This window comes from Arvicanthis niloticus, chromosome X (genome assembly GCF_011762505.2).
Source record: "Arvicanthis niloticus isolate mArvNil1 chromosome X, mArvNil1.pat.X, whole genome shotgun sequence".
Lineage (NCBI taxonomy): Eukaryota > Metazoa > Chordata > Mammalia > Rodentia > Muridae > Arvicanthis > Arvicanthis niloticus.
In genome coordinates this window covers 38,912,368-38,921,927 of record NC_047679.1, presented here as the reverse complement: position 1 = coordinate 38,921,927, position 9,560 = coordinate 38,912,368, and the positions used below count along the sequence as shown (strand labels likewise).

Here is a 9,560-nt window from a genome sequence, read left to right as displayed (position 1 = left end):
TAGCCCTCTTTCAAATGTAGGATTGGTAATGATCTTTTCTCAATCTGTTGGGTGCCATTTTGTTTTACTGACAGTGTCCTTTGCCTTACAGAAGCTTTGCAGTTTGATGAGTTCCCATTTGTCAATTCTTGATCTTAGAGCATAAGCCATTGGTGTTCTATTCAGGAACTTTTCCCCTGTGCCTAGGTATTTGAGGGTCTTCCCCACCTTCTCTTCTATTAGTTTCAGAGTATCTGCTTTTATGTAAAGGTCCTTTATCCACTTGGACTTGAGCTTTGTACAAGGGGATAAGAATGGATTAATTTGCATTCTTCTACATGCTGACCTCCAGTTGAACCAGCACCACTTGTTGAAAATGCTGTTCTTTTTCCACTGGATAGTTTTAGCTCCTTTGCCAAAGATCAAGTGACCATAGGTGTGTGGGTTCATTTCTGGATCTTCAATTCTATTCCATTGATCTTCATGCCTGTCTCTGTACCAATACCATGCAGTTTTTGTTACTATTGCCCTGTAGTATAGGTTGAGGTCAGGGATGGTGATTCCCCCATAAGTTCTTTTGTTGTTGAGAATAGTTCTAGCTATCCTAGGGTTTTTGTTATTCCAAATGAATTTTCAAATTGTTCTTTCTATCTCTATGAAGAATTGATTTGGAATTTAGATGGGGATTGCATTGAATCTCTAGAAATCTTTTGGCAAGATGGTCATTTTTACTATATTAATCTTTCCAATCCATGAGCATGAGAGATCATTTCATCTTCTGAGATCTTCTTCAATTTCTTTCTTCAGGGACTTGAAGTTCTTGTCATACAGACCTTTTCTTGCTTGGTTAGATTGGCATCGAGGTATTTTATATTATTCGTGACTATTGTGAAGGGTGTAATTTCCCAATTTTTTTCAGCCTGTTTATCCTTTGAGTAGAGGAAAGCTACTGATTAGTTTGAAATAATTTTATGTCCGGCCACTTTGCTTAAATTGTATATTAAGTTTAAGAGTTTTCTGGTGGAAGTTTTATGGTCACATATATATATTACAATATCATTTGAAAATAGTGACATTTTGACTTCTTCCTTTTCAATCTGTATCCCTTTGACCTCCTTTTGTTGTCTGATTGCTCTAGCTAGGAATTGGAGTACTATACTGAATAGGTAAAGAGAGAGTGGGAAGCTTTGTCTACTCCCTGATTTTAGTGGTATTGTTTCAAGTTTCTCTCCATTTAGTTTGATGTTGGCTACTGGCTTGCTGTATATTGATTTTACTAGGTTTAGGTATGGGCCTTGAATTCCTGATCTTTTTAAGACTTTTACCATGAAGGGATGTTGAATTTGTCAAATGCTTTCTCATCATCTAGTGAGATGATCATGTTGCTTTTTTTTTTTTTTGAGTTTGTTTATATACTGGATTATATTGATGGATTTCCTTATATTGTACTATTCCTGCATTTCTGTGGTAAAGCCTACTTGATCATGGTGGATGATTGTTTTCATGTGGTTTTAGAATTGGTTTGTGAGAATTTTATAGAGTATTTTGCATTGATATTCATAATATTGTTCTGAAGTTCTCTTTGTTATGTCTTTGTGTGTTTTCTGTATGAGTGTAATGGTGGATTCATCGAATGAATTGGGTAGTGTTTCTTCTGTTTCTACTTTGTGGAATATTTATAGAGCATTGGTATTAGGTCTTCTTTGAAGTTCTGATCAAATTCTACACTAAAACCATCTGGTCCTTGGCTTTTTTTGGTGGGGGGACTTTAAGTGACTGCTGCTATTTCTTTAGGGGCTATGGGACAGTTTATATGGTTTATCTGATCCTGATTAATAAATAGTAGTTAATATAATGGTACCTGTTATTTTTCTAGAAAATTGGTATTTCATCCAGGTTTTTTCAGTTATTTTGCGTATAGGCTTTTGTAGTAGGATCTGATGACCTTTTTTTTAATTTCTTCAATTTGTGTTGTTATGTCTCTCTTTTCTGTTCTGGTTATATTAATTTGGATACTGCCTCTGTGGCTTCTGGTTAGTCTGGCTAAGGGGTTATCTCTCTTGTTTATTTTCTCAAAGAACCAGCTCCTGGTTTTGTTGATTCTTTGTATAGTTCTTTTTTGTTTCTACTTGGTTGATTTCAGCCCTGACTGATTGTTTCCTACTCTCTCCTTTTCTTGGGTGTATTTTCTTCTTTTTGTTCTAGAGCTTTTAGGTGTGCTGTCAAGCTTATAATGTATGTTCCCTCCAGTTTCTTTTTGTAGTCACTCAGAGCTATGAGTTTTCCTCTTAGCACTGCTTTCATTGTATCTCATAAGTTTTGGTATGATGTGCCTTCATTTTCATTAAATTCTAAAAAGTCTTTAATTTCCTTCTTTATTTCTTCCTTGACCAAGTTATCATTGAGTAGAGCATTGTCCAGTTTCCATGTGTATGTGGGATTTTTATTGTTTTTGTTATTATTGAAGATCAGCCTTATTCCATGCTGATCTTATAGGATGCAGGAGTTATTTCAATCTTTTTGTATCTGTTGAGGACTGTTTTGTGGCCAATTATATGGTCAATTTTGGAGAAGGTACCCTGAGGTACTGAGAAGAAGGTATATTCTTTGGTTTTAGGATGAAATATTCTATAGGTGTCTGTTAAATCCATTTGATTTCATAACTTCTCTTAGTTTCACTGTGTCTCTGTTTAGTTTCTGTTTCATGATCTCTCATTTCTGAGAGTGTGGTGTTGCAGTCTCCCACTATTATTGTGTGAGGTGCAATGTGTGCTTTGAACTTTAGTAAAGATTCTTTTATGAATGTGCATGCCTTTGTGTTTGGAGCATAGACATTGAGAATTGAGAATTCATCCTGGTAGATTTATTCTTTGATGTGTATAAAGTGTCCTTCCTTATCTTTTTTGATAACTTTTGGTTGAAAATCTATTTTATTCGATATTAGAATGGGTATTCCAGCTTGTTTCTTGAGACCATTTGCTTGGAAAATTGTCTTACACCATTTTACTCTGAGGTAGTGTCTGTCTATGTCACTGAGGTGCATTTTCTTTATGCAGCAAAATGCTGGGTCCTGTTTATGTATCCAGTTCATTAGTCTATGTCTTTTTATTGGGGAATTGAGTCCATTGATATTAAGAGATATTAAGGAAAAATGATTGTTGCTTCCTGTTATTTTTGTTATTAGAGGTGGCCTGTGTGGCTATGTTCTTTTGGGTTTGTTGGAAGATTACTGTCTCTTTTTTTCTAGGTTGTCGTTTCACTCCTTGTGTTGGAGTTTTCCTTCTACTATCTTTTGTAGGGCTGTGTTTGTGGAAAGATATTGTGTAAATTTGGTTTTGTCATGGAATATCTTAGTTTCTCTATCTATGATAATTGAGAGTTTTGCTGTGTATAGTAGTCTGGGCTGCATTTGTGTTCCCTTAGGGTCTGTATGATATCAGACCAGGATCTTCTGGTTTTTACCCCCTCTGGTGAGAAGTCCTGTAGAATTCTTAAAGGCCTGCCTTTATATGTTACTTGACCTTTTTCCCTTATGGCTTTTAATATTCTTTCTTTTTTTGTGCATTTGATGTTTTGATTATTTTATGACTGGAGGAATTTCTTTTCTGTTCTAGTCTATAGAATTCTGTAGGCTTCTTGTATGTTCATGTTCATCTCTTTTTTTAGGTTAGGGAAGTTTTCCTCTATAATTTTGTTGAATATATTTATTGGCACTTTAAGTTGGGAATCTTCATTCTCATCTATACCTATTTTCCTTAGGTTAGAGTGCATCAGGGATTCTAAAATCCTTTGATCCTGGTCTTGTTAGAGCTCCTGGGAGTCAACCTTCCTCTGGGTGTTTTGGGATTTGTTGCAGAGCTAGCATCCAAGGTCTGCTCAAGGCACTATTTCAGACAGGAAGGAACTGGTTACTATGGGTCTGGATAAGGTGTCTTTAGGGGAGCAGACCAGCTATGAGTCAACTCTTCTGAGTGAAGTCAATCCTCTTGGATGTGTCAGAATGTAGTGTCTTCACAGGAACAGAACAACAAGGAGTCTGTCCCAACAAGAAGGATCAGGCAGAAGGGGAGTGGTATTCACGAGGGTGGGGTTTTGGTGGTTAATGTGTCCTGAGTGTACCAGGCTCCCAGTTGCAGCTCTATGACTTCGGGTTGTGAGGGAGGTGTCTTACCAACTGCTCTGAGTGCACTGGATCCTCTAGGATGGGTTAGGATATAGTGTTTTTACAGGAGAAGACCAGCTAGGGGGCTGCCCCAGCAGAAAGAACCAGTCAGAAGGCTATTTCTCTCTTTTCATTTCTGAATTTATTAATTTGAATACTATCTTGTGCCATCTAGTTGTTTTGGATATGGCTTTATCTATCTTGATATTCTCAAAGAAACAGCTGCTAGTTCTGTTGAATCTTTGTAAAGTTCTCTTTGTTTCTACTTGGTTGATTTCAGCCCTGAGTTTGATTATTTCCTGCAGTCTACTCCTCATGGGTGCATTTGCTTCTTTTTATCTTGAGCTTTCAGATGGGCTTTTAAGCTGTAAGTGTATGATCTCTCCAATTTCTTTATGAAGGCACTCAGAGCTATGGGCTTTCCTCTTAGCACAGATTTCATTATGTTTCATAATTTTGGGTGTGTTGTGCCTTCATGTTCATTAAATTCTAAAAAAGTCTTTAATTTGTTTATTTCTTTCCTGACCATGTTACATTTAGTAGAGAGTTGTCTATCTTTCATGTGTATATGGGGTTTCTGTTGTTTTTGTTGTTATTGAATCCAGCTTTATTTCATGGTGGTCCTATAAAATGCCTGGGATTATTTAAATCTTCTTTTATCAGTTGAGGCTTGTTTTGTGTCCAATTGTATGTTCATTTTTAGAGAAGGTACCATGAAGTACTGACAAGTATATATATAATATGTTCTGTAGATATCACTTAAATCCATTTGGTTTCTAACTTCTGTTAGTGTCACTGCATCTCTCTTTAGGTTCTGTTTCCATTTTTCTATTCATTTGTGAGAATGGGGTGTTGAAGTCTCTGTTGAGAAGTCTGGTGAAATTCTGATAGGTCTGTCTTTATATGTTACATAACTTTCCCCCCTTACTTCTTTTAATATTCTTTCATTGTTCTGTGCATTTGGTGTTTTGATCATTGTGTGACAGAAGAATTTTCTTTTCTTGTCCAATCTATTTGGTGTTCTTTAGGCTTTTTTTCTTCATTTATAGGCATCTCTTTTTTAGTTTAGAGAATTTTTCTATAATTTTGATGAAGATGTTTACTGGCCCTTTGTATTAAGCATCTTCACTCTCTTCTATTATTCTTAGGTTTGGTCTTTACATTGTGTCCTGGATTTGTTGGATGTTTTGAGTTAGATTTTTGCTTTTCATATTTTCTTTGACTGTTGTGCCATTGTCTTCTGTCGTACCCTCTATGCCTGAAATTCTGTCTTTTACCTCTTGTATTCTATTGTGATACTTGCATTTGTGACTCCTGCTGTCTTTTCTAGGTATTTCCATCTTCAGAGTTTTCTCTCTTTGTGATTTCTTTATTGTTTCTATTTCCATTTTCAGATTCTGGATTGTTTTGTTCCAAAAAAATGAATGTTTCACAAATTTACGTGTCATCCTTGAGTAGGGTCCATGCTAATCTTGGCCAAATCATTCAAATATTAGTATAGTGCTGCTGCAGCAAGCATGAGAAGTCCTCTTCTACAAGATAAGTTTGTGAATGCTAATGTAAATTACTGAATTATAAGAAAAAGAAACCTGCTCTTATGGAATTATGCCACAGTGAGTGTGTGAAACTATGACTGATGATGTTTGCTTTGAATATAATGATGTTAGAGAGTTCTACTAATGGGAAAATAAAACAAAATATCTAGGATTTAATGTTTCACCATGCAATAAAACAAATATGCATTTTGGGCTTAAGCTTTATAGTATTTAAAGTTAATAGAATGAATGTAATCATCAATACAATGCTTACTTAAACTTTTGATCTTATGGTTATGACAGAATATAAAATCTTCCTCAGAAGCATAGCTCCCCCAACTCTGCATGTGAATGAAGTCTACTTAACAAAGTAGAGACTGGTACAAACATTTGTACTTCACTCTTCCTTTCCAACTGTTTCTCTTTCATTATATAAGTCTCATCAAAATTTTGATTGTATTTTAAGTGTTCTATGTTGAATTTTTTTTTATCAGTGTTTTCATTTTGGTGATTTTTTAATATTTTACTTGCTATTTACCATGTTATCTTCACCACATATGCCAGTATAAAACAGTATAAATGAATTCTGAAAACATACATACATAACATTATAGAGTTGAAAAGTTCACATTTAGGAGTATATATGTATATACATATACACATATGGTTTTAAAAATTAATTATTTATTTTTTGTATAGGAGTACACTGTCATTATTATCATGTACACCAGAAGAAGGCATCAGATCTTATTTCAAATGTTTGTGACCCATCATGTGGTTGCTGGGAATTGAACTCAGGACCTCTGGAAAAGCAGTCAGTGCTCTTAAGTGCTGAGCCATCTCCCCAGCCCCCACATATACACATATGCATTTAATAATAATTACTGAAAAAATAGGCCATGACTTTGAAAGAAATAAGGTGGGAGAGGGTTTAAAGGAAGAAAAAGAAATGGAGAAATTATGTGATTATATTATAGTACCCCCCCAAAGAAATATAGTAAGAAATAAACACTATGAATGAAGGATAGAACCTTTTTTTCAAATCATTTTATGTGAATGATGGGTCTTCACATAAATTACTTTTCTTTATTTAAAATAATGTTCAATATTAGAAATAATGTAAGTATTTTTATTTCATGTTTGTCCAAAATGGACATGTTTGCATTGCCTTTTATTGTATTTCTGTACTATGGTGAGTTATCTTTTCAACATTTATTTTTTCAGTCTTCAAAAGGTTAAACAGTAATCTGGCATTAGAGGTGACAGTCTTGTATATACAGAGACTATGTTCCCATTAGATTCATTTAAATGGATCAATTCTCATCTTTCTATAATTAATCCTAATTACTTTATTAATATTCTCTTCCAAACAGTAGTATACATATCATCCAATTGTTTATGTAAACTAATAAATTTTTTTGCTTTTTATAGAATTAAAATTTTCTATATTACTAGAGTCTACCATCTTTCTTCTTTCTTTTGGATGATATTTGTCTACAAGTATGACTAGCCTAAATAATAACCATGTTTCTACTGAGGAAGATGTTATTTCTTCAATTTAGAGTTAATAGTTATAGACTTAATGTGCTAATCCTATCATTTGCAAAATGTAATAATCTTACTTGTTCTTGGGTACAATTGGCTTTCATACTGATATTTGCTGAAATTCTCATGCTTTTATGAATTTATAAATCTTTAGTTACAGATTTTTCCTATTTCCTGTAATATAAGCCCTTTGTTGCAGTAGAGATTCTCTTGTGTATATCTCTATTTCCTTCACCTATTTTTCCCTCCTTCCTCCTTTCCCCTTCTCCCTCATGTTCATTTACTTTATCCCATTCCATAAAGAAAAGGTTTCTTTCACTTTCTATGCAGCAAAAATGAAAAGCTACATAACCCGGCATCCTTGTAGTCTCATCTAATTACCTGCTGCTTTAACCCACTAAAATGTAGATCATACTCTATCATCTCCTTATCCTCCCCCTAATTTGAATGTGTGTAAATTGAGACAGAAATAAAGAAATTAAGATGCCTTCTCTAAAGTTCACTCCTTGTTTTCCATCTTCTGCTTCCCTGGCTAAGGGGTTTCTCCATGAATTTTTGCCGAAGATTTACTCCCCTGTCTTTGAGATACTAGTACATGGTTAAGACTCAATTAGGGGAGTCAAAGGTATTGAAATGTGATGCGCTACCTCGCCGATAAGGAGAACGCCACACTCAGGATTCTTCTGACAGCATTTATTGAACAGCTCTCAGGATGGTGAAAAGGGGAAGGACGCCGAGCTCAGAAAGCCCGCTGCTTAAATAGAGCTTTGTGAGACGTGCAGATCCCTCATTGGCTCAAATCTTTCATCCAATTGTCATACTCGGTTTTCGCGCCATGCGCAGGCGCATTCTCAAGTAAAGCTTCCGTGAAGAACCAGGAAGCAGAAGCCTGCACCATCTTTTAATGGAGAATGCGGCTCCTCACATTGGAAGAAGAGAAAGATGACATTGAATACAAGCAAATTTTTCATCAAAATTACTTTTTTATGTCTATTCAAACTCCTGATTTGGTAAATTGTACAATAAGATATATACATAATATGACTGTAGTTTGCAGATAAAATTGTATTAATCTGTCATTTGCAGATAGGTATTATATCTAAATTTATTTAGGCTTATGCTCTACATTCATTTACTGTGGATTACTTCTAGTGAGAGACAGAAATAAAGTAGATCTAAATGGAAAAAGAGGTAAGGAGGAACTCAGAGGATAGGACAGAAGGGGAACTGTAATCAACTTATATTGTATAAAACTAGAATCTACTTTCAAATCTCTCTTTCTCACCATAAGTAAACCTCAGGATCACCACTAGCTATGCAACCAACCCTGCTCCCCTGTCCAGACTTCCTGTAGATCTCAGAGACCATGCATTTTGTCATTTCTCCAAATCACTAAGACTCTAACCAACTCACCCTCAACCATAGACCACAGTCACTAGAAAACCAGGTATGCTGCCCAAGAACCTTCACCAATTTCTGTTTCCCCAGATGCAATCTTTAGGGTCATCTTTGGTGTTGAAACAGATCATCTGTCTCTGGCATCCTCTTTCTCCAGCCTCCAACATCAATAAGTGTTACTCAGGAACATATCAGCTGAACATACAAGTAAAAGAGGTAACACATAACAACACATTCTTTGAGAATCCAGGCAGGAAACAGAAACAAAGAAATGAAACACCCACCTAACAAAGAGAAACCAAAACATCAACACTTAGTCCTATAATAACTTAAAACCCAGATGCCTAGTTTAAGAACACAGTCAGTAACAACCAGGACAATATGTTTCCATCAGAGACCAGATATACTATCTTAGCAGGCCATGAATATTTTAGCAGACATAAAGAACAAAGAAAGGACCTTAAAACCATATTGTATATGAAGATTTCAGAGATCCTTAAAAAGGAAATGAGTAAATACCTCAATGAAATCCAAGAAAAAAATAAATTTTTGATTAACAAGTTAATCAGGTCTTGAAAATTGAGACAGTAACAACAAAGAAAATACAAACTAAGAAAATTCTGGAATTGAAATATATAGGAATGTGAATAGAAACTGCAGAGAGAAGCTTCTTCAACAAAATGTAAGAGAAGGAAGAGATCATCTCAGGAATTGAAGATACGATAGAGGAAATAGGTACATCAGTCAAAGAAAAATGTTCCTGACAAAAAACATCCAGAAAATCTGGAACAGTATGAAAACACCAAGTGCAAAATTAAGAGAAATAGAGGGAAAAAAGAATCTCAAAATAAAGGCCCAGAAAATATTTTCAAAAAAATTGTAGAATATAATTTTCCTAACCATAGGAGATGGCCATAACAGCATAAGAAGCATACAGAACA

At 34.9% G+C, this 9,560-nt stretch overlaps 1 pseudogene; it reads right to left on the bottom strand.

Annotated features, from left to right (window-relative positions):
- Positions 1 to 5,554: 5,554 nt before the first annotated feature.
- On the bottom strand, positions 5,555 to 5,655 carry LOC117695705 (U6 spliceosomal RNA; annotated as a pseudogene).
- Between the last annotated feature and the right edge of the window lie 3,905 nt (positions 5,656 to 9,560).